The sequence below is a fragment of the Thermobia domestica genome, chromosome 16, assembly GCF_964235325.1.
Source record: "Thermobia domestica chromosome 16, izTheDome1.hap1.1, whole genome shotgun sequence".
In the NCBI taxonomy this organism is placed as follows: domain Eukaryota; kingdom Metazoa; phylum Arthropoda; class Insecta; order Zygentoma; family Lepismatidae; genus Thermobia; species Thermobia domestica.
Genome location: NC_137469.1, coordinates 169,821,523 through 169,844,767, shown reverse-complemented (window position 1 = coordinate 169,844,767; position 23,245 = coordinate 169,821,523).

Below are 23,245 nucleotides of genomic sequence, written 5' to 3'. Positions count from 1 at the left end.
ATATCAAACTTTTAAAATTTTCTGAAATCGAAGTTTTATCTTATCTTCTGCAACGGGTTATTTTGATGCACCCTGTATATATATTTTCAATGTTAGAACAAAAAAAATGTTTTCATATTCTACACATCAGGATAGGTACGAATGCCACAAATTAGCAGAAAAAGCATAAAATAATGAAGTTAGAAACATATATTCTATATGAGCGACTATAACCCTTACCTTTTCTATGAGATCACATGACGCACACCTTCTGTCAAAAATTGATTCCAATTACCACGGAGCTATTCAATTTTGTTTTAATTTTCTTATTTCACGTAAAAATGTTGGCTGGCAACCGCCTAACAATATATTATATGTCATTATGTGCATATTGAATTGTTACTAATTGTCGTGTATTATAATCTGTTTTGGTCTATATCTTAAGAACCATTTAACATATTTTCACGAAATAAAGCTCAAACTCGAGTACCAGCACTTTTCTCATAGCGGTCGCAAACCCGGGTCCCTATGGCTGAAACAAAGTACCTTATTCTCTACCATGTTTGTTACTACTTTATTCTTCTTTTCAAAATAACGCATATTTCACTGCATTTCCATACACTGACACACCACTAGGTTGCTTGCATATGACACCCGAGGATCACATATGCGTATTTTTACGTAACACAAAGAGAAACTACCTAATTCTATCAAACTTATATATTTTTCTGAAATCGAAGTGTTATTTTGTCTTCTGCAGCGCTATATTTTGATGCACCCTGTATATATATTTTCGATGTCAGAACAAAATATGTTGTTTTCATATTCTACACATCAGGATAGGTAGGAAAAGCACAAATTAGCAGAATAAAAATAAAATAATGAAGTTAGAAACATATATTCTACATGAACGACTTTAACCCTTACCTTTTCAATGAGATCACATGACGCACACCTTCTGTCAAAAATTGATTCCAATTACCACGGAGCTATTCAATTTTGTTTTAATTTTCTTATTTCACGTAAAAATGTTGGCTGGCAACCGCCTAACAATATATTATATGTCATTATGTGCTTATTGAATTGTTACTAATTGTCGTGTATTATAATCTGTTTTGGTCTATATCTTAAGAACCATTTAACATATTTTCACGAAATAAAGCTCAAACTCGAGTACCAGCATTTCTCTCATAGAGGTCTCAAACCCGGGTCCCTATGGCTGAAAAAAAGTACCTTATCCTGTACCATGTTTGTTACTACTTTATTCTTTTTTTCAAAATAACGCATATTTCACTGCATTTCTCTACACTGACACACCACTAGGTTGCTTGCATATGACACCCGAGGATCACATATGCGTATTTTTACGTAACACAAAGAGAAACTACCTAATTCTATCAAACTTATATATTTTTCTGAAATCGAAGTCTTATTTTGTCTTCTGCAGCGCTATATTTTGATGCACTCTGTGTATATATTTTCGATGTCAGAACAAAATATGTTGTTTTCATATTCTACACATCAGGATATGTACGAAAAGCACAAATTAGCAGAATAAAAATAAAATAATGAAGTTAGAAACATATATTCTACATGAACGACTTTAACCCTTACCTTTTCAATGAGATCACATGACGCACACCTTCTGTCAAAAATTGATTCCAATTACCACGGAGCTATTCAATTTTGTTTTAATTTTCTTATTTCACGTAAAAATGTTGGCTGGCAACCGCCTAACAATATATTATATGTCATTTTGTGCATATTGAATTGTTACTAATTGTCGTGTATTATAATCTGTTTTGGTCTATATCTTAAGAACCATTTAACATATTTTCACGAAATAAAGCTCAAACTCGAGTACCAGCACTTCTCTCATAACGGTCGCAAACCCGGGTCCCTATGGCTGAAAAAAAGTACGTTATCCTGTACCATGTTTGTTACTACTTTATTCTTTTTTTCAAAATAACACATATTTCACTGCATTTCCCTACACTGACACACCACTAGGTTGCTTGCATATGACACCCGAGGATCACATATGCGTATTTTTACGTAACACAAAGAGAAACTACCTAATTATATCAAACTTTTAAAATTTTCTGAAATCGAAGTTTTATCTTATCTTCTGCAACGGGTTATTTTGATGCACCCTGTATATATATTTTCAATGTTAGAACAAAAAAAATGTTTTCATATTCTACACATCAGGATAGGTACGAATGCCACAAATTAGCAGAAAAAGCATAAAATAATGAAGTTAGAAACATATATTCTATATGAGCGACTATAACCCTTACCTTTTCTATGAGATCACATGACGCACACCTTCTGTCAAAAATTGATTCCAATTACCACGGAGCTATTCAATTTTGTTTTAATTTTCTTATTTCACGTAAAAATGTTGGCTGGCAACCGCCTAACAATATATTATATGTCATTATGTGCATATTGAATTGTTACTAATTGTCGTGTATTATAATCTGTTTTGGTCTATATCTTAAGAACCATTTAACATATTTTCACGAAATAAAGCTCAAACTCGAGTACCAGCACTTCTCTCATAACGGTCGCAAACCCGGGTCCCTATGGCTGAAAAAAGTACCTTATCCTGTACCATGTTTGTTACTACTTTATTCTTTTTTTCAAAATAACGCATATTTCACTGCATTTCCCTACACTGACATACCACTAGGTTGCTTGCATATGACACCCGAGGATCACATATGCGTATTTTTACGTAACACAAAGAGAAACTACCTAATTCTATCAAACTTATATATTTTTGTGAAATCGAAGTGTTATTTTGTCTTCTGCAGTGCTATATTTTGATGCACCCTGTATATACCCGCTATATTTTCGATGTGAGAACAAAATATGTTGTTTTCTTATTCTACACATCAGGATATGTTCGAAAAGGACAAATTAGAAGAATAAAAATAAAATAATGAAGTTAGAAACATATATTCTACATGAACGACTTTAACCCTTACCTTTTCAATGAGATCACATGACGCACACCTTCTGTCAAAAATTGATTCCAATTACCACGGAGCTATTCAATTTTGTTTTAATTTTCTTATTTCACGTAAAAATGTTGGCTGGCAACCGCCTAACAATATATTATATGTCATTATGTGCATATTGAATTGTTACTAATTGTCGTGTATTATAATCTGTTTTGGTCTATATCTTAAGAACCATTTAACATATTTTCACGAAATAAAGCTCAAACTCGAGTACCAGCACTTCTCTCATAGAGGCCGCAAACCCGGGTCCCTATGGCTGAAAAAAGTACCTTATCCTGTACCATTTTGGTTACTACTTTATTCTTTTCTTCAAAATAACGCATATTTCACTGCATTTCCCTACACTGACACACCACTAGGTTGCTTGCATATGACACCCGAGGATCACATATGCGTATTTTTACGTAACACAAAGAGAAACTACCTAATTCTATCAAACTTATATATTTTTCTGAAATCGAAGTGTTATTTTGTCTTCTGCAGCGCTATATTTTGATGCACCTTGTATATATATTTTCGATGTCAGAACAAAATATGTTGTTTTCATATTCTACACATCAGGATATGTACGAAAAGCACAAATTAGCAGAATAAAAATAAAATAATGAAGTTAGAAACATATATTCTACATGAACGACTTTAACCCTTACCTTTTCAATGAGATCACATGACGCACACCTTCTGTCGAAAATTGATTCCACTTACCACGGAGCTATTCAATTTTGTTTTAATTTTCTTATTTCACGTAAAAATGTTGGCTGGCAACCGCCTAACAATATATTATATGTCATTATGTGCATATTGAATTGTTACTAATTGTCGTGTATTATAATCTGTTTTGGTCTATATCTTAAGAACCATTTAACATATTTTCACGAAATAAAGCTCAAACTCGAGTACCAGCACTTCTCTCATAACGGTCGCAAACCCGGGTCCCTATGGCTGAAAAAAAGTACGTTATCCTGTACCATGTTTGTTACTACTTTATTCTTTTTTTCAAAATAACACATATTTCACTGCATTTCCCTACACTGACACACCACTAGGTTGCTTGCATATGACACCCGAGGATCACATATGCGTATTTTTACGTAACACAAAGAGAAACTACCTAATTATATCAAACTTTTAAAATTTTCTGAAATCGAAGTTTTATCTTATCTTCTGCAACGGGTTATTTTGATGCACCCTGTATATATATTTTCAATGTTAGAACAAAAAAAATGTTTTCATATTCTACACATCAGGATAGGTACGAATGCCACAAATTAGCAGAAAAAGCATAAAATAATGAAGTTAGAAACATATATTCTATATGAGCGACTATAACCCTTACCTTTTCTATGAGATCACATGACGCACACCTTCTGTCAAAAATTGATTCCAATTACCACGGAGCTATTCAATTTTGTTTTAATTTTCTTATTTCACGTAAAAATGTTGGCTGGCAACCGCCTAACAATATATTATATGTCATTATGTGCATATTGAATTGTTACTAATTGTCGTGTATTATAATCTGTTTTGGTCTATATCTTAAGAACCATTTAACATATTTTCACGAAATAAAGCTCAAACTCGAGTACCAGCACTTTTCTCATAGCGGTCGCAAACCCGGGTCCCTATGGCTGAAACAAAGTACCTTATTCTCTACCATGTTTGTTACTACTTTATTCTTCTTTTCAAAATAACGCATATTTCACTGCATTTCCATACACTGACACACCACTAGGTTGCTTGCATATGACACCCGAGGATCACATATGCGTATTTTTACGTAACACAAAGAGAAACTACCTAATTCTATCAAACTTATATATTTTTCTGAAATCGAAGTGTTATTTTGTCTTCTGCAGCGCTATATTTTGATGCACCCTGTATATATATTTTCGATGTCAGAACAAAATATGTTGTTTTCATATTCTACACATCAGGATAGGTAGGAAAAGCACAAATTAGCAGAATAAAAATAAAATAATGAAGTTAGAAACATATATTCTACATGAACGACTTTAACCCTTACCTTTTCAATGAGATCACATGACGCACACCTTCTGTCAAAAATTGATTCCAATTACCACGGAGCTATTCAATTTTGTTTTAATTTTCTTATTTCACGTAAAAATGTTGGCTGGCAACCGCCTAACAATATATTACATGTCATTATGTGCATATTGAATTGTTACTAATTGTCGTGTATTATAATCTGTTTTGGTCTATATCTTAAGAACCATTTAACATATTTTCACGAAATAAAGCTCAAACTCGAGTACCAGCATTTTTCTCATAGAGGTCTCAAACCCGGGTCCCTATGGCTGAAAAAAAGTACCTTATCCTGTACCATGTTTGTTACTACTTTATTCTTTTTTTCAAAATAACGCATATTTCACTGCATTTCTCTACACTGACACACCACTAGGTTGCTTGCATATGACACCCGAGGATCACATATGCGTATTTTTACGTAACACAAAGAGAAACTACCTAATTCTATCAAACTTATATATTTTTCTGAAATCGAAGTCTTATTTTGTCTTCTGCAGCGCTATATTTTGATGCACTCTGTGTATATATTTTCGATGTCAGAACAAAATATGTTGTTTTCATATTCTACACATCAGGATATGTACGAAAAGCACAAATTAGCAGAATAAAAATAAAATAATGAAGTTAGAAACATATATTCTACATGAACGACTTTAACCCTTACCTTTTCAATGAGATCACATGACGCACACCTTCTGTCAAAAATTGATTCCAATTACCACGGAGCTATTCAATTTTGTTTTAATTTTCTTATTTCACGTAAAAATGTTGGCTGGCAACCGCCTAACAATATATTATATGTCATTTTGTGCATATTGAATTGTTACTAATTGTCGTGTATTATAATCTGTTTTGGTCTATATCTTAAGAACCATTTAACATATTTTCACGAAATAAAGCTCAAACTCGAGTACCAGCATTTCTCTCATAGAGGTCGCAAACCCGGGTCCCTATGGCTGAAAAAAGGTACCTTATCCTGTACCATGTTTGTTACTACTTTATTCTTTTTTTCAAAATAACGCATATTTCACTGCATTTCCCTACACTGACACACCACTAGGTTGCTTGCATATGACACCCGAGGATCACATATGCGTATTTTTACGTAACACAAGGAGAAACTACCTAATTCTATCAAACTTATATATTTTTCTGAAATCGAAGTGTTATTTTGTCTTCTGCAGCGCTATATTTTGATGCACCCTGTATATATATTTTCGATGTCAGAACAAAATATGTTGTTTTCATATTCTACACATCAGGATAGGTAGGAAAAGCACAAATTAGCAGAATAAAAATAAAATAATGAAGTTAGAAACATATATTCTACATGAACGACTTTAACCCTTACCTTTTCAATGAGATCACATGACGCACACCTTCTGTCAAAAATTGATTCCAATTACCACGGAGCTATTCAATTTTGTTTTAATTTTCTTATTTCACGTAAAAATGTTGGCTGGCAACCGCCTAACAATATATTATATGTCATTATGTGCATATTGAATTGTTACTAGTTGTCGTGTATTATAATCTGTTTTGGTCTATATCTTAAGAACCATTTAACATATTTTCACGAAATAAAGCTCAAACTCGAGTACCAGCATTTCTCTCATAGAGGTCTCAAACCCGGGTCCCTATGGCTGAAAAAAAGTACCTTATCCTGTACCATGTTTGTTACTACTTTATTCTTTTTTTCAAAATAACGCATATTTCACTGCATTTCTCTACACTGACACACCACTAGGTTGCTTGCATATGACACCCGAGGATCACATATGCGTATTTTTACGTAACACAAAGAGAAACTACCTAATTCTATCAAACTTATATATTTTTCTGAAATCGAAGTCTTATTTTGTCTTCTGCAGCGCTATATTTTGATGCACTCTGTATATATATTTTCGATGTCAGAACAAAATATGTTGTTTTCATATTCTACACATCAGGATATGTACGAAAAGCACAAATTAGCAGAATAAAAATAAAATAATGAAGTTAGAAACATATATTCTACATGAACGACTTTAACCCTTACCTTTTCAATGAGATCACATGACGCACACCTTCTGTCGAAAATTGATTCAAATTACCACGGAGCTATTCAATTTTGTTTTAATTTTCTTATTTCACGTAAAAATGTTGGCTGGCAACCGCCTAACAATATATTATATGTCATTATGTGCATATTGAATTGTTACTAATTGTCGTGTATTATAATCTGTTTTGGTCTATATCTTAAGAACCATTTAACATATTTTCACGAAATAAAGCTCAAACTCGAGTACCAGCACTTCTCTCATAACGGTCGCAAACCCGGGTCCCTATGGCTGAAAAAAAGTACCTTATCCTGTACCATGTTTGTTACTACTTTATTCTTTTTTTCAAAATAACACATATTTCACTGCATTTCCCTACACTGACACACCACTAGGTTGCTTGCATATGACACCCGAGGATCACATATGCTTATTTTTACGTAACACAAAGAGAAACTACCTGATTCTATCATACTTATATATTTTTGTGAAATCAAAGTGTTATTTTGTCTTCTGCAGTGCTATATTTTGATGCACCCTGTATATACCCGCTATATTTTCGATGTGAGAACAAAATATGTTGTTTTCATATTCTACACATCAGGATATGTTCGAAAAGGACAAATTAGAAGAATAAAAATAAAATAATGAAGTTAGAAACATATATTCTACATGAACGACTTTAACCCTTACCTTTTCAATGAGATCACATGACGCACACCTTCTGTCAAAAATTGATTCCAATTACCACGGAGCTATTCAATTTTGTTTTAATTTTCTTATTTCACGTAAAAATGTTGGCTGGCAACCGCCTAACAATATATTATATGTCATTATGTGCATATTGAATTGTTACTAATTGTCGTGTATTATAATCTGTTTTGGTCTATATCTTAAGAACCATTTAAAATATTTTCACGAAATAAAGCTCAAACTCGAGTACCAGCACTTCTCTCATAGAGGCCGCAAATCCGGGTCCCTATGGCTGAAAAAAAGTACCTTATCCTATACCATGTTTGTTACTACTTTATTCTTTTTTTCAAAATAACGCATATTTCACTGCATTTCCATACACTGACACACCACTAGGTTGCTTGCATATGACACCCGAGGATCACATATGCGTATTTTTACGTAACACAAAGAGAAACTACCTAATTCTATCAAACTTATATATTTTTCTGAAATCGAAGTCTTATTTTGTCTTCTGCAGCGCTATATTTTGATGCACCCTGTATATATATTTTCGATGTCAGAACAAAATATGTTGTTTTCATCTTCTACACATCAGGATAGGTAGGAAAAGCACAAATTAGCAGAATAAAAATAAAATAATGAAGTTAGAAACATATATTCTACATGAACGACTTTAACCCTTACCTTTTCAATGAGATCACATGACGCACACCTTCTGTCGAAAATTGATTCAAATTACCACGGAGCTATTCAATTTTGTTTTAATTTTCTTATTTCACGTAAAAATGTTGGCTGGCAACCGCCTAACAATATATTATATGTCATTATGTGCATATTGAATTGTTACTAATTGTCGTGTATTATAATCTGTTTTGGTCTATATCTTAAGAACCATTTAACATATTTTCACGAAATAAAGCTCAAACTCGAGTACCAGCACTTCTCTCATAGAGGCCGCAAACCCGGGTCCCTATGGCTGAAAAAAAGTACCTTATCCTGTACCATGTTTGTTACTACTTTATTCTTTTTTTCAAAATAACGCATATTTCACTGCATTTCCATACACTGACACACCACTAGGTTGCTTGCATATGACACCCGAGGATCACATATGCGTATTTTTACGAAACACAAAGAGAAACTACCTAATTCTATCAAACTTATATATTTTTCTGAAATCGAAGTGTTATTTTGTCTTCTGCAGCGCTATATTTTGATGCACCCTGTATATATATTTTCGATGTCAGAACAAAATATGTTGTTTTCATATTCTACACATCAGGATAGGTAGGAAAAGCACAAATTAGCAGAATAAAAATAAAATAATGAAGTTAGAAAAATATATTCTACATGAACGACTTTAACCCTTACCTTTTCAATGAGATCACATGACGCACACCTTCTGTCAAAAATTGATTCCAATTACCACGGAGCTATTCAATTTTGTTTTAATTTTCTTATTTCACGTAAAAATGTTGGCTGGCAACCGCCTAACAATATATTATATGTCATTATGTGCATATTGAATTGTTACTAATTGTCGTGTATTATAATCTGTTTTGGTCTATATCTTAAGAACCATTTAACATATTTTCACGAAATAAAGCTCAAACTCGAGTACCAGCATTTCTCTCATAGAGGTCGCAAACCCGGGTCCCTATGGCTGAAAAAAGTACCTTATCCTGTACCATGTTTGTTACTACTTTATTCTTTTTTTCAAAATAACGCATATTTCACTGCATTTCCCTACACTGACACACCACTAGGTTGCTTGCATATGACACCCGAGGATCACATATGGGTATTTTTACGTAACACAAAGAGAAACTACCTAATTCTATCAAACTTATATATTTTTCTGAAATCGAAGTCTTATTTTGTCTTCTGCAGCGCTATATTTTGATGCACTCTGTATATATATTTTCGATGTCAGAACAAAATATGTTGTTTTCATATTCTACACATCAGGATATGTACGAAAAGCACAAAATAGCAGAATAAAAATAAAATAATGAAGTTAGAAACATATATTCTACATGAACGACTTTAACCCTTACCTTTTCAATGAGATCACATGACGCACACCTTCTGTCGAAAATTGATTCAAATTACCACGGAGCTATTCAATTTTGTTTTAATTTTCTTATTTCACGTAAAAATGTTGGCTGGCAACCGCCTAACAATATATTATATGTCATTATGTGCATATTGAATTGTTACTAATTGTCGTGTATTATAATCTGTTTTGGTCTATATCTTAAGAACCATTTAACATATTTTCACGAAATAAAGCTCAAACTCGAGTACCAGCACTTCTCTCATAGAGGCCGCAAACCCGGGTCCCTATGGCTGAAAAAAAGTACCTTATCCTGTACCATGTTTGTTACTACTTTATTCTTTTTTTCAAAATAACGCATATTTCACTGCATTTCCATACACTGACACACCACTAGGTTGCTTGCATATGACACCCGAGGATCACATATGCGTATTTTTACGTAACACAAAGAGAAACTACCTAATTCTATCAAACTTATATATTTTTCTGAAATCGAAGTGTTATTTTGTCTTCTGCAGCGCTATATTTTGATGCACCCTGTATATATATTTTCGATGTCAGAACAAAATATGTTGTTTTCATATTCTACACATCAGGATAGGTAGGAAAAGCACAAATTAGCAGAATAAAAATAAAATAATGAAGTTAGAAAAATATATTCTACATGAACGACTTTAACCCTTACCTTTTCAATGAGATCACATGACGCACACCTTCTGTCAAAAATTGATTCCAATTACCACGGAGCTATTCAATTTTGATTTAATTTTCTTATTTCACGTAAAAATGTTGGCTGGCAACCGCCTAACAATATATTATATGTCATTATGTGCATATTGAATTGTTACTAATTGTCGTGTATTATAATCTGTTTTGGTCTATATCTTAAGAACCATTTAACATATTTTCACGAAATAAAGCTCAAACTCGAGTACCAGCATTTCTCTCATAGAGGTCGCAAACCCGGGTCCCTATGGCTGAAAAAAGTACCTTATCCTGTACCATGTTTGTTACTACTTTATTCTTTTTTTCAAAATAACGCATATTTCACTGCATTTCCCTACACTGACACACCACTAGGTTGCTTGCATATGACACCCGAGGATCACATATGGGTATTTTTACGTAACACAAAGAGAAACTACCTAATTCTATCAAACTTATATATTTTTCTGAAATCGAAGTCTTATTTTGTCTTCTGCAGTGCTATATTTTGATGCACTCTGTATATATATTTTCGATGTCAGAACAAAATATGTTGTTTTCATATTCTACACATCAGGATATGTACGAAAAGCACAAATTAGCAGAATAAAAATAAAATAATGAAGTTAGAAACATATATTCTACATGAACGACTTTAACCCTTACCTTTTCAATGAGATCACATGACGCACACCTTCCGTCGAAAATTGATTCAAATTACCACGGAGCTATTCAATTTTGTTTTAATTTTCTTATTTCACGTAAAAATGTTGGCTGGCAACCGCCTAACAATATATTATATGTCATTATGTGCATATTGAATTGTTACTAATTGTCGTGTATTATAATCTGTTTTGGTCTATATCTTAAGAACCATTTAACATATTTTCACGAAATAAAGCTCAAACTCGAGTACCAGCACTTCTCTCATAGAGGCCGCAAACCCGGGTCCCTATGGCTGAAAAAAAGTACCTTATCCTATACCATGTTTGTTACTACTTTATTCTTTTTTCAAAATAACGCATATTTCACTGCATTTCCATACACTGACACACCACTAGGTTGCTTGCATATGACACCCGAGGATCACATATGCGTATTTTTACGTAACACAAAGAGAAACTACCTAATTCTATCAAACTTATATATTTTTCTGAAATCGAAGTCTTATTTTGTCTTCTGCAGCGCTATATTTTGATGCACCCTGTATATATATTTTCGATGTCAGAACAAAATATGTTGTTTTCATATTCTACACATCAGGATAGGTAGGAAAAGCACAAATTAGCAGAATAAAAATAAAATAATGAAGTTAGAAACATATATTCTACATGAACGACTTTAACCCTTACCTTTTCAATGAGATCACATGACGCACACCTTCTGTCGAAAATTGATTCAAATTACCACGGAGCTATTCAATTTTGTTTTAATTTTCTTATTTCACGTAAAAATGTTGGCTGGCAACCGCCTAACAATATATTATATGTCATTATGTGCATATTGAATTGTTACTAATTGTCGTGTATTATAATCTGTTTTGGTCTATATCTTAAGAACCATTTAACATATTTTCACGAAATAAAGCTCAAACTCGAGTACCAGCATTTCTCTCATAGAGGTCGCAAACCCGGGTCCCTATGGCTGAAAAAAGTACCTTATCCTGTACCATGTTTGTTACTACTTTATTCTTTTTTTCAAAATAACGCATATTTCACTGCATTTCCCTACACTGACACACCACTAGGTTGCTTGCATATGACACCCGAGGATCACATATGGGTATTTTTACGTAACACAAAGAGAAACTACCTAATTCTATCAAACTTATATATTTTTCTGAAATCGAAGTGTTATTTTGTCTTCTGCAGCGCTATATTTTGATGCACTCTGTATATATATTTTCGATGTCAGAACAAAATATGTTGTTTTCATATTCTACACATCACGATATGTACGAAAAGCACAAATTAGCAGAATAAAAATAAAATAATGAAGTTAGAAACATATATTCTACATGAACGACTTTAACCCTTACCTTTTCAATGAGATCACATGACGCACACCTTCTGTCGAAAATTGATTCAAATTACCACGGAGCTATTCAATTTTGTTTTAATTTTCTTATTTCACGTAAAAATGTTGGCTGGCAACCGCCTAACAATATATTATATGTCATTATGTGCATATTGAATTGTTACTAATTGTCGTGTATTATAATCTGTTTTGGTCTATATCTTAAGAACCATTTAACATATTTTCACGAAATAAAGCTCAAACTCGAGTACCAGCACTTCTCTCATAACGGTCGCAAACCCGGGTCCCTATGGGTGAAAAAAAGTACCTTATCCTGTACCATGTTTGTTACTACTTTATTCTTTTTTTCAAAATAACACATATTTCACTGCATTTCCCTACACTGACACACCACTAGGTTGCTTGCATATGACACCCGAGGATCACATATGCGTATTTTTACGTAACACAAAGAGAAACTACCTGATTCTATCAAACTTATATATTTTTGTGAAATCAAAGTGTTATTTTGTCTTCTGCAGTGCTATATTTTGATGCACCCTGTATATACCCGCTATATTTTCGATGTGAGAACAAAATATGTTGTTTTCATATTCTACACATCAGGATATGTTCGAAAAGGACAAATTAGAAGAATCAAAATAAAATAATGAAGTTAGAAACATATATTCTACATGAACGACTTTAACCCTTACCTTTTCAATGAGATCACATGACGCACACCTTCTGTCAAAAATTGATTCCAATTACCACGGAGCTATTCAATTTTGTTTTAATTTTCTTATTTCACGTAAAAATGTTGGCTGGCAACCGCCTAACAATATATTATATGTCATTATGTGCATATTGAATTGTTACTAATTGTCGTGTATTATAATCTGTTTTGGTCTATATCTTAAGAACCATTTAACATATTTTCACGAAATAAAGCTCAAACTCGAGTACCAGCACTTCTCTCATAGCGGTCGCAAACCCGGGTCCCTATGGCTGAAAAAAGTACCTTATCCTGTACCATGTTTGTTACTACTTTATTCTTTTTTTCAAAATAACGCATATTTCACTGCATTTCCCTACACTGACACACCACTAGGTTGCTTGCATATGACACCCGAGGATCACATATGCGTATTTTTACGTAACACAAAGAGAAACTACCTAATTCTATCAAACTTATATATTTTTCTGAAATCGAAGTGTTATTTTGTCTTCTGCAGCGCTATATTTTGATGCACCTTGTATATATATTTTCGATGTCAGAACAAAATATGTTGTTTTCATATTCTACACATCAGGATATGTACGAAAAGCACAAATTAGCAGAATAAAAATAAAATAATGAAGTTAGAAACATATATTCTACATGAACGACTTTAACCCTTACCTTTTCAATGAGATCACATGACGCACACCTTCTGTCGAAAATTGATTCAAATTACCACGGAGCTATTCAATTTTGTTTTAATTTTCTTATTTCACGTAAAAATGTTGGCTGGCAACCGCCTAACAATATATTATATGTCATTATGTGCATATTGAATTGTTACTAATTTGTCGTGTATTATAATCTGTTTTGGTCTATATGTTAAGAACCATTTAACATATTTTCACGAAATAAAGCTCAAACTCGAGTACCAGCACTTATCTTATAGCGGTCGCAAACCCGGGTCCCTATGGCTGAAACAAAGTACCTTATTCTCTACCATGTTTGTTACTACTTTATTCTTTTTTTCAAAATAACGCATATTTCACTGCATTTCCCTACACTGACACACCACTAGGTTGCTTGCATATGACACCCGAGGATCACATATGCGTATTTTTACGTAACACAAAGAGAAACTACCTAATTATATCAAACTTTTAAAATTTTCTGAAATCGAAGTTTTATCTTATCTTCTGCAACGGGTTATTTTGATGCACCCTGTATATATATTTTCAATGTTAGAACAAAAAAAATGTTTTCATATTCTACACATCAGGATAGGTACGAATGGCACAAATTAGCAGAAAAAGCATAAAATAATGAAGTTAGAAACATATATTCTATATGAGCGACTATAACCCTTACCTTTTCTATGAGATCACATGACGCACACCTTCTGTCAAAAATTGATTCCAATTACCACGGAGCTATTCAATTTTGTTTTAATTTTCTTATTTCACGTAAAAATGTTGGCTGGCAACCGCCTAACAATATATTATATGTCATTATGTGCATAATGAATTGTTACTAATTGTCGTGTATTATAATCTGTTTTGGTCTATATCTTAAGAACCATTTAACATATTTTCACGAAATAAAGCTCAAACTCGAGTACCAGCACTTCTCTCATAGCGGTCGCAAACCCGGGTCCCTATGGCTGAAAAAAGTACCTTATCCTGTACCATGTTTGTTACTACTTTATTCTTTTTTTCAAAATAACGCATATTTCACTGCATTTCCCTACACTGACACACCACTAGGTTGCTTGCATATGACACCCGAGGATCACATATGCGTATTTTTACGTAACACAAAGAGAAACTACCTAATTCTATAAAACTTATATATTTTTCTGAAATCGAAGTGTTATTTTGTCTTCTGCAGCGCTATATTTTGATGCACCCTGTATATATATTTTCGATGTCAGAACAAAATATGTTGTTTTCATATTCTACACATCAGGATAGGTAGGAAAAGCACAAATTAGCAGAATAAAAATAAAATAATGAAGTTAGAAACATATATTCTACATGAACGACTTTAACCCTTACCTTTTCAATGAGATCACATGACGCACACCTTCTGTCAAAAATTGATTCCAATTACCACGGAGCTATTCAATTTTGTTTTAATTTTCTTATTTCACGTAAAAATGTTGGCTGGCAACCGCCTAACAATATATTATATGTCATTATGTGCATATTGAATTGTTACTAATTGTCGTGTATTATAATCTGTTTTGGTCTATATCTTAAGAACCATTTAACATATTTTCACGAAATAAAGCTCAAACTGGAGTACCAGCATTTCTCTCATAGAGGTCGCAAACTCGGGTCCCTATGGCTGAAAAAAAGTACGTTATCCTGTACCATGTTTATTACTACTTTATTCTTTTTTTCAAAATAACGCATATTTCACTGCATTTCCCTACACTGACACACCACTAGGTTGCTTGCATATCACACCCGAGGATCACATATGCGTATTTTTACGTAACACAAAGACAAAATACCTAATTTTATCAAACATATATTTTTCTGAAATCGAAGTGTTATTTTGTCTTCTGCAGCGCTATATTTTGATGCACCCTGTATATATATTTTCGATGTCAGAACAAAATATGTTGTTTTCATATTCTACACATCAGGATAGGTACGAAAATCACAAATTAGAAGAATAAAAATAAAATAACGAAGTTAGAAACATATATTCTACATGAACGACTTTAACCCTTACCTTTTCAATGAGATCACATGACGCACACCTTCTGTCAAAAATTGATTCCAATTACCACGGAGCTATTCAATTTTGTTTTATTTTTCTTATTTCACGTAAAAATATTGGCTGGCAACCGCCTAACAATATATTATATGTCATTATGTGCATATTGAATTGTTACTAATTGTCGTGTATTATAATCTGTTTTGGTCTATATCTTAAGAACCATTTAACATATTTTCACGAAATAAAGCTCAAACTCGAGTACCAGCACTTCTCTCATAGCGGTCGCAAACCCGGGTCCCTATGGCTGAAAAAAAGTACGTTATCCTGTACCATGTTTGTTACTACTTTATTCTTTTTTTCAAAATAACGCATATTTCACTGCATTTCCCTACACTGACACACCACTAGGTTGCTTGCATATGACACCCGAGGATCACATATGCGTATTTTTACGTAACACAAAGAGAAACTACCTAATTCTATCAAACTTATATATTTTTCTGAAATCGAAGTGTTATTTTGTCTTCTGCAGCGCTATATTTTGATGCACCCTGTATATATATTTTCGATGTCAGAACAAAATATGTTGTTTCCATATTCTACACATCAGGATAGGTAGGAAAAGCACAAATTAGCAGAATAAAAATAAAATAATGAAGTCAGAAACATATATTCTACATGAACGATTTTAACCCTTACCTTTTCAATGAGATCACATGACGCACACCTTCTGTCAAAAATTGATTCCAATTACCACGGAGCTATTCAATTTTGTTTTAATTTTCTTATTTCACGTAAAAATGTTGGCTGGCAACCGCCTAACAATATATTATATGTCATTATGTGCATATTGAATTGTTACTAATTGTCGTGTATTATAATCTGTTTTGGTCTATATCTTAAGAACCATTTAACATATTTTCACGAAATAAAGCTCAAACTCGAGTACCAGCATTTCTCTCATAGAGGTCGCAAACCCGGGTCCCTATGGCTGAAAAAAGGTACCTTATCCTGTACCATGTTTGTTACTACTTTATTCTTTTTTTCAAAATAACGCATATTTCACTGCATTTCCCTACACTGACACACCACTAGGTTGCTTGCATATCACACCCGAGGATCACATATGCGTATTTTTACGTAACACAAACAGAAACTACCTAATTTTATCAAACTTATATATTTTTCTGAATGCGAAGTGTTATTTTGTCTTCTGCAGCGCTATATTTTGATGCACCCTGTATATATATTTTCGATGTCAGAACAAAATATGTTGTTTTCATATTCTACACATCAGGATAGGTACGAAAAGCACAAATTAGAAGAATAAAAATAAAATAATGAAGTTAGAAACATATATTCTACATGAACGACTTTAACCCTTCCTTTTCAATGAGATCACATGACGCACACCTTCCGTCAAAAATTGGTTCCAATTACCACGGAGCTATTCAATTTTGTTTTAATTTTCTTATTTCACGTAAAAATTTTGGCTGGCAACCGCCTAACAATATATTATATGTTATTATGTGCATATTGAATTGTTACTAATTGTCGTGTATTAAAATCTGTTTTGGTCTATATCTTAAGAACCATTTAACATATTTTCACGAAATAAAGCTCAAACTCGAGTACCAGCACTTCTCTCATAGCGGTCGCAAACCCGGGTCCCTATGGCTGAAAAAAGTACGTTATCCTGTACCATGTTTGTTACTACTTTATTCTTTTTTTCAAAATAACGCATATTTCACTGCATTTCCCTACACTGACACACCACTAGGTTGCTTGCATATGACACCCGAGGATCACATATGCGTATTTTTACGTAACACAAAGAGAAACTACCTAATTCTATCAAACTTATATATTTTTCTGAAATCGAAGTGTTATTTTGTCTTCTGCAGCGCTATATTTTGATGCACCCTGTATATATATTTTCGATGTCAGAACAAAATATGTTGTTTCCATATTCTACACATCAGGATAGGTAGGAAAAGCACAAATTAGCAGAATAAAAATAAAATAATGAAGTCAGAAACATATATTCTACATGAACGATTTTAACCCTTACCTTTTCAATGAGATCACATGACGCACACCTTCTGTCAAAAATTGATTCCAATTACCACGGAGCTATTCAATTTTGTTTTAATTTTCTTATTTCACGTAAAAATGTTGGCTGGCAACCGCCTAACAATATATTATATGTCATTATGTGCATATTGAATTGTTACTAATTGTCGTGTATTATAATCTGTTTTGGTCTATATCTTAAGAACCATTTAACATATTTTCACGAAATAAAGCTCAAACTCGAGTACCAGCATTTCTCTCATAGAGGTCGCAAACCCGGGTCCCTATGGCTGAAAAAAGGTACCTTATCCTGTACCATGTTTGTTACTACTTTATTCTTTTTTTCAAAATAACGCATATTTCACTGCATTTCCCTACACTGACACACCACTAGGTTGCTTGCATATGACACCCGAGGATCACATATGCCTATTTTTACGTAACACAAAGAGAAACTACCTAATTCTATCAAACTTATATATTTTTCTGAAATCGAAGTCTTATTTTGTCTTCTGCAGCGCTATGTTTTGATGCACTCTGTATATATATTTTTGATGTCAGAACAAAATATGTTGTTTTCATATTCTACACATCAGGATATGTACGAAAAGCACAAATTAGCAGAATAAAAATAAAATAATGAAGTTAGAAACATATATTCTACATGAACGACTTTAACCCTTACCTTTTCAATGAGATCACATGACGCACACCTTCTGTCGAAAATTGATTCAAATTACCACGGAGCTATTCAATTTTGTTTTAATTTTCTTATTTCACGTAAAAATGTTGGCTGGCAACCGCCTAACAATATATTATATGTCATTATGTGCATATTGAATTGTTACTAATTGTCGTGTATTATAATCTGTTTTGGTCTATATCTTAAGAACCATTTAACATATTTACACGAAATAAAGCTCAAACTCGAGTACCAGCAGTTCTCTTATAGAGGTCGCAAACCCGGGTCCCTATGGCTGAAAAAAAGTACCTTATCCTGTACCATGTTTGTTACTACTTTATTCTTTTTTTCAAAATAACGCATATTTCACTGCATTTCCCTACACTGACACACCACTAGGTTGCTTGCATATCACACCCGAGGATCACATATGCGTATTTTTACGTAACACAAACAGAAACTACCTAATTTTATCAAACTTATATATTTTTCTGAATGCGAAGTGTTATTTTGTCTTCTGCAGCGCTATATTTTGATGCACCCTGTATATATATTTTCGATGTCAGAACAAAATATGTTGTTTTCATATTCTACACATCAGGATAGGTACGAAAAGCACAAATTAGAAGAATAAAAATAAAATAATGAAGTTAGAAACATATATTCTACATGAACGACTTTAACCCTTCCTTTTCAATGAGATCACATGACGCACACCTTCCGTCAAAAATTGGTTCCAATTACCACGGAGCTATTCAATTTTGTTTTAATTTTCTTATTTCACGTAAAAATTTTGGCTGGCAACCGCCTAACAATATATTATATGTCATTATGTGCATATTGAATTGTTACTAATTGTCGTGTATTAAAATCTGTTTTGGTCTATATCTTAAGAACCATTTAACATATTTTCACGAAATAAAGCTCAAACTCGAGTACCAGCACTTCTCTCATAGCGGTCGCAAACCCGGGTCCCTATGGCTGAAAAAAGTACGTTATCCTGTACCATGTTTGTTACTACTTTATTCTTTTTTTCAAAATAACGCATATTTCACTGCATTTCCCTACACTGACACACCACTAGGTTGCTTGCATATGACACCCGAGGATCACATATGCGTATTTTTACGTAACACAAAGAGAAACTACCTAATTCTATCAAACTTATATATTTTTCTGAAATCGAAGTGTTATTTTGTCTTCTGCAGCGCTATATTTTGATGCACCCTGTATATATATTTTCGATGTCAGAACAAAATATGTTGTTTTCATATTCTACACATCAGGATAGGTAGGAAAAGCACAAATTAGCAGAATAAAAATAAAATAATGAAGTCAGAAACATATATTCTACAAGAACGACTTTAACCCTTACCTTTTCAATGAGATCACATGACGCACACCTTCTGTCAAAAATTGATTCCAATTACCACGGAGCTATTCAATTTTGTTTTAATTTTCTTATTTCACGTAAAAATGTTGGCTGGCAACCGCCTAACAATATATTATATGTCATTATGTGCATATTGAATTGTTACTAATTGTCGTGTATTATAATCTGTTTTGGTCTATATCTTAAGAACCATTTAACATATTTACACGAAATAAAGCTCAAACTCGAGTACCAGCACTTCTCTCATAGAGGTCGCAAACCCGGGTCCCTATGGCTGAAAAAAAGTACCTTATCCTGTACCATGTTTGTTACTACTTTATTCTTTTTTTCAAAATAACGCATATTTCACTGCATTTCCCTACACTGACACACCACTAGGTTGCTTGCATATCACACACGAGGATCACATATGCGTATTTTTACGTAACACAAACAGAAACTACCTAATTTTATCAAACTTATATATTTTTCTGAAATCGAAGTGTTATTTTGTCTTCTGCAGCGCTATATTTTGATGCACCCTGTATATATATTCTCGATGTCAGAACAAAAAAAAAAGTTGTTTTCATATTCTACACATCAGGATAGGTAGGAAAAGCACAAATTAGCAGAATAAAAATAAAATAATGAAGTTAGAAACATATATTCTACATGAACGACTTTAACCCTTACCTTTTCATTGAGATCACATGACGCACACCTTCTGTCAAAAATTGATTCCAATTACCACGGAGCTATTCAATTTTGTTTTAATTTTCTTATTTCACGTAAAAATGTTGGCTGGCAACCGCCTAACAATATATTATATGTCATTATGTGCATATTGAATTGTTACTAATTGTCGTGTATTATAATCTGTTTTGGTCTATATCTTAAGAACCATTTAACATATTTTCACGAAATAAAGCTCAAACTCGAGTACCAGCATTTCTCTCATAGAGGTCGCAAATCCGGGTCCCTATGGCTGAAAAAAGGTACCTTATCCTGTACCATGTTTGTTACTACTTTATTCTTTTTTTCAAAATAACGCATATTTCACTGCATTTCCCTACACTGACACACCACTAGGTTGCTTGCATATGACACCCGAGGATCACATATGCGTATTTTTACGTAACACAAAGAGAAACTACCTAATTCTATCAACCTTATATATTTTTCTGAAATCGAAGTCTTATTTTGTCTTCTGCAGCGCTATATTTTGATGCACTCTGTATATATATTTTCGATGTCAGAACAAAATATGTTGTTTTCATATTCTACACAACAGGATATGTACGAAAAGCACAAATTAGCAGAATAAAAATAAAATAATGAAGTTAGAAACATATATTCTACATGAACGACTTTAACCCTTACCTTTTCAATGAGATCACATGACGCACACCTTCTGTCGAAAATTGATTCAAATTACCACGGAGCTATTCAATTTTGTTTTAATTTTCTTATTTCACGTAAAAATGTTGGCTGGCAACCGCCTAACAATATATTATATGTCATTATGTGCATATTGAATTGTTACTAATTGTCGTGTATTATAATCTGTTTTGGTCTATATCTTAAGAACCATTTAACATATTTACACGAAATAAAGCTCAAACTCGAGTACCAGCACTTCTCTCATAGAGGTCGCAAACCCGGGTCCCTATGGCTGAAAAAAAGTACCTTATCCTGTACCATGTTTGTTACTACTTTATTCTTTTTTTCAAAATAACGCATATTTCACTGCATTTCCCTACACTGACACACCACTAGGTTGCTTGCATATCACACACGAGGATCACATATGCGTATTTTTACGTAACACAAACAGAAACTACCTAATTTTATCAAACTTATATATTTTTCTGAAATCGAAGTGTTATTTTGTCTTCTGCAGCGCTATATTTTGATGCACCCTGTATATATATTCTCGATGTCAGAACAAAAAAAAAAGTTGTTTTCATATTCTACACATCAGGATAGGTAGGAAAAGCACAAATTAGCAGAATAAAAATAAAATAATGAAGTTAGAAACATATATTCTACATGAACGACTTTAACCCTTACCTTTTCAATGAGATCACATGACGCACACCTTCTGTCAAAAATTGATTCCAATTACCACGGAGCTATTCAATTTTGTTTTAATTTTCTTATTTCACGTAAAAATGTTGGCTGGCAACCGCCTAACAATATATTATATGTCATTATGTGCATATTGAATTGTTACTAATTGTCGTGTATTATAATCTGTTTTGGTCTATATCTTAAGAACCATTTAACATATTTTCACGAAATAAAGCTCAAACTCGAGTACCAGCATTTCTCTCATAGAGGTCGCAAACCCGGGTCCCTATGGCTGAAAAAAGGTACCTTATCCTGTACCATGTTTGTTACTACTTTATTCTTTTTTTCAAAATAACGCATATTTCACTGCATTTCCCTACACTGACACACCACTAGGTTGCTTGCATATGACACCCGAGGATCACATATGCGTATTTTTACGTAACACAAAGAGAAACTACCTAATTCTATCAACCTTATATATTTTTCTGAAATCGAAGTCTTATTTTGTCTTCTGCAGCGCTATATTTTGATGCACTCTGTATATATATTTTCGATGTCAGAACAAAATATGTTGTTTTCATATTCTACACAACAGGATATGTACGAAAAGCACAAATTAGCAGAATAAAAATAAAATAATGAAGTTAGAAACATATATTCTACATGAACGACTTTAACCCTTACCTTTTCAATGAGATCACATGACGCACACCTTCTGTCGAAAATTGATTCAAATTACCACGGAGCTATTCAATTTTGTTTTAATTTTCTTATTTCACGTAAAAATGTTGGCTGGCAACCGCCTAACAATATATTATATGTCATTATGTGCATATTGAATTGTTACTAATTGTCGTGTATTATAATCTGTTTTGGTCTATATCTTAAGAACCATTTAACATATTTTCACGAAATAAAGCTCAAACTCGAGTACCAGCACTTCTCTCATAACGGTCGCAAACCCGGGTCCCTATGGCTGAAAAAAAGTACGTTATCCTGTACCATGTATGTTACTACTTTATTCTTTT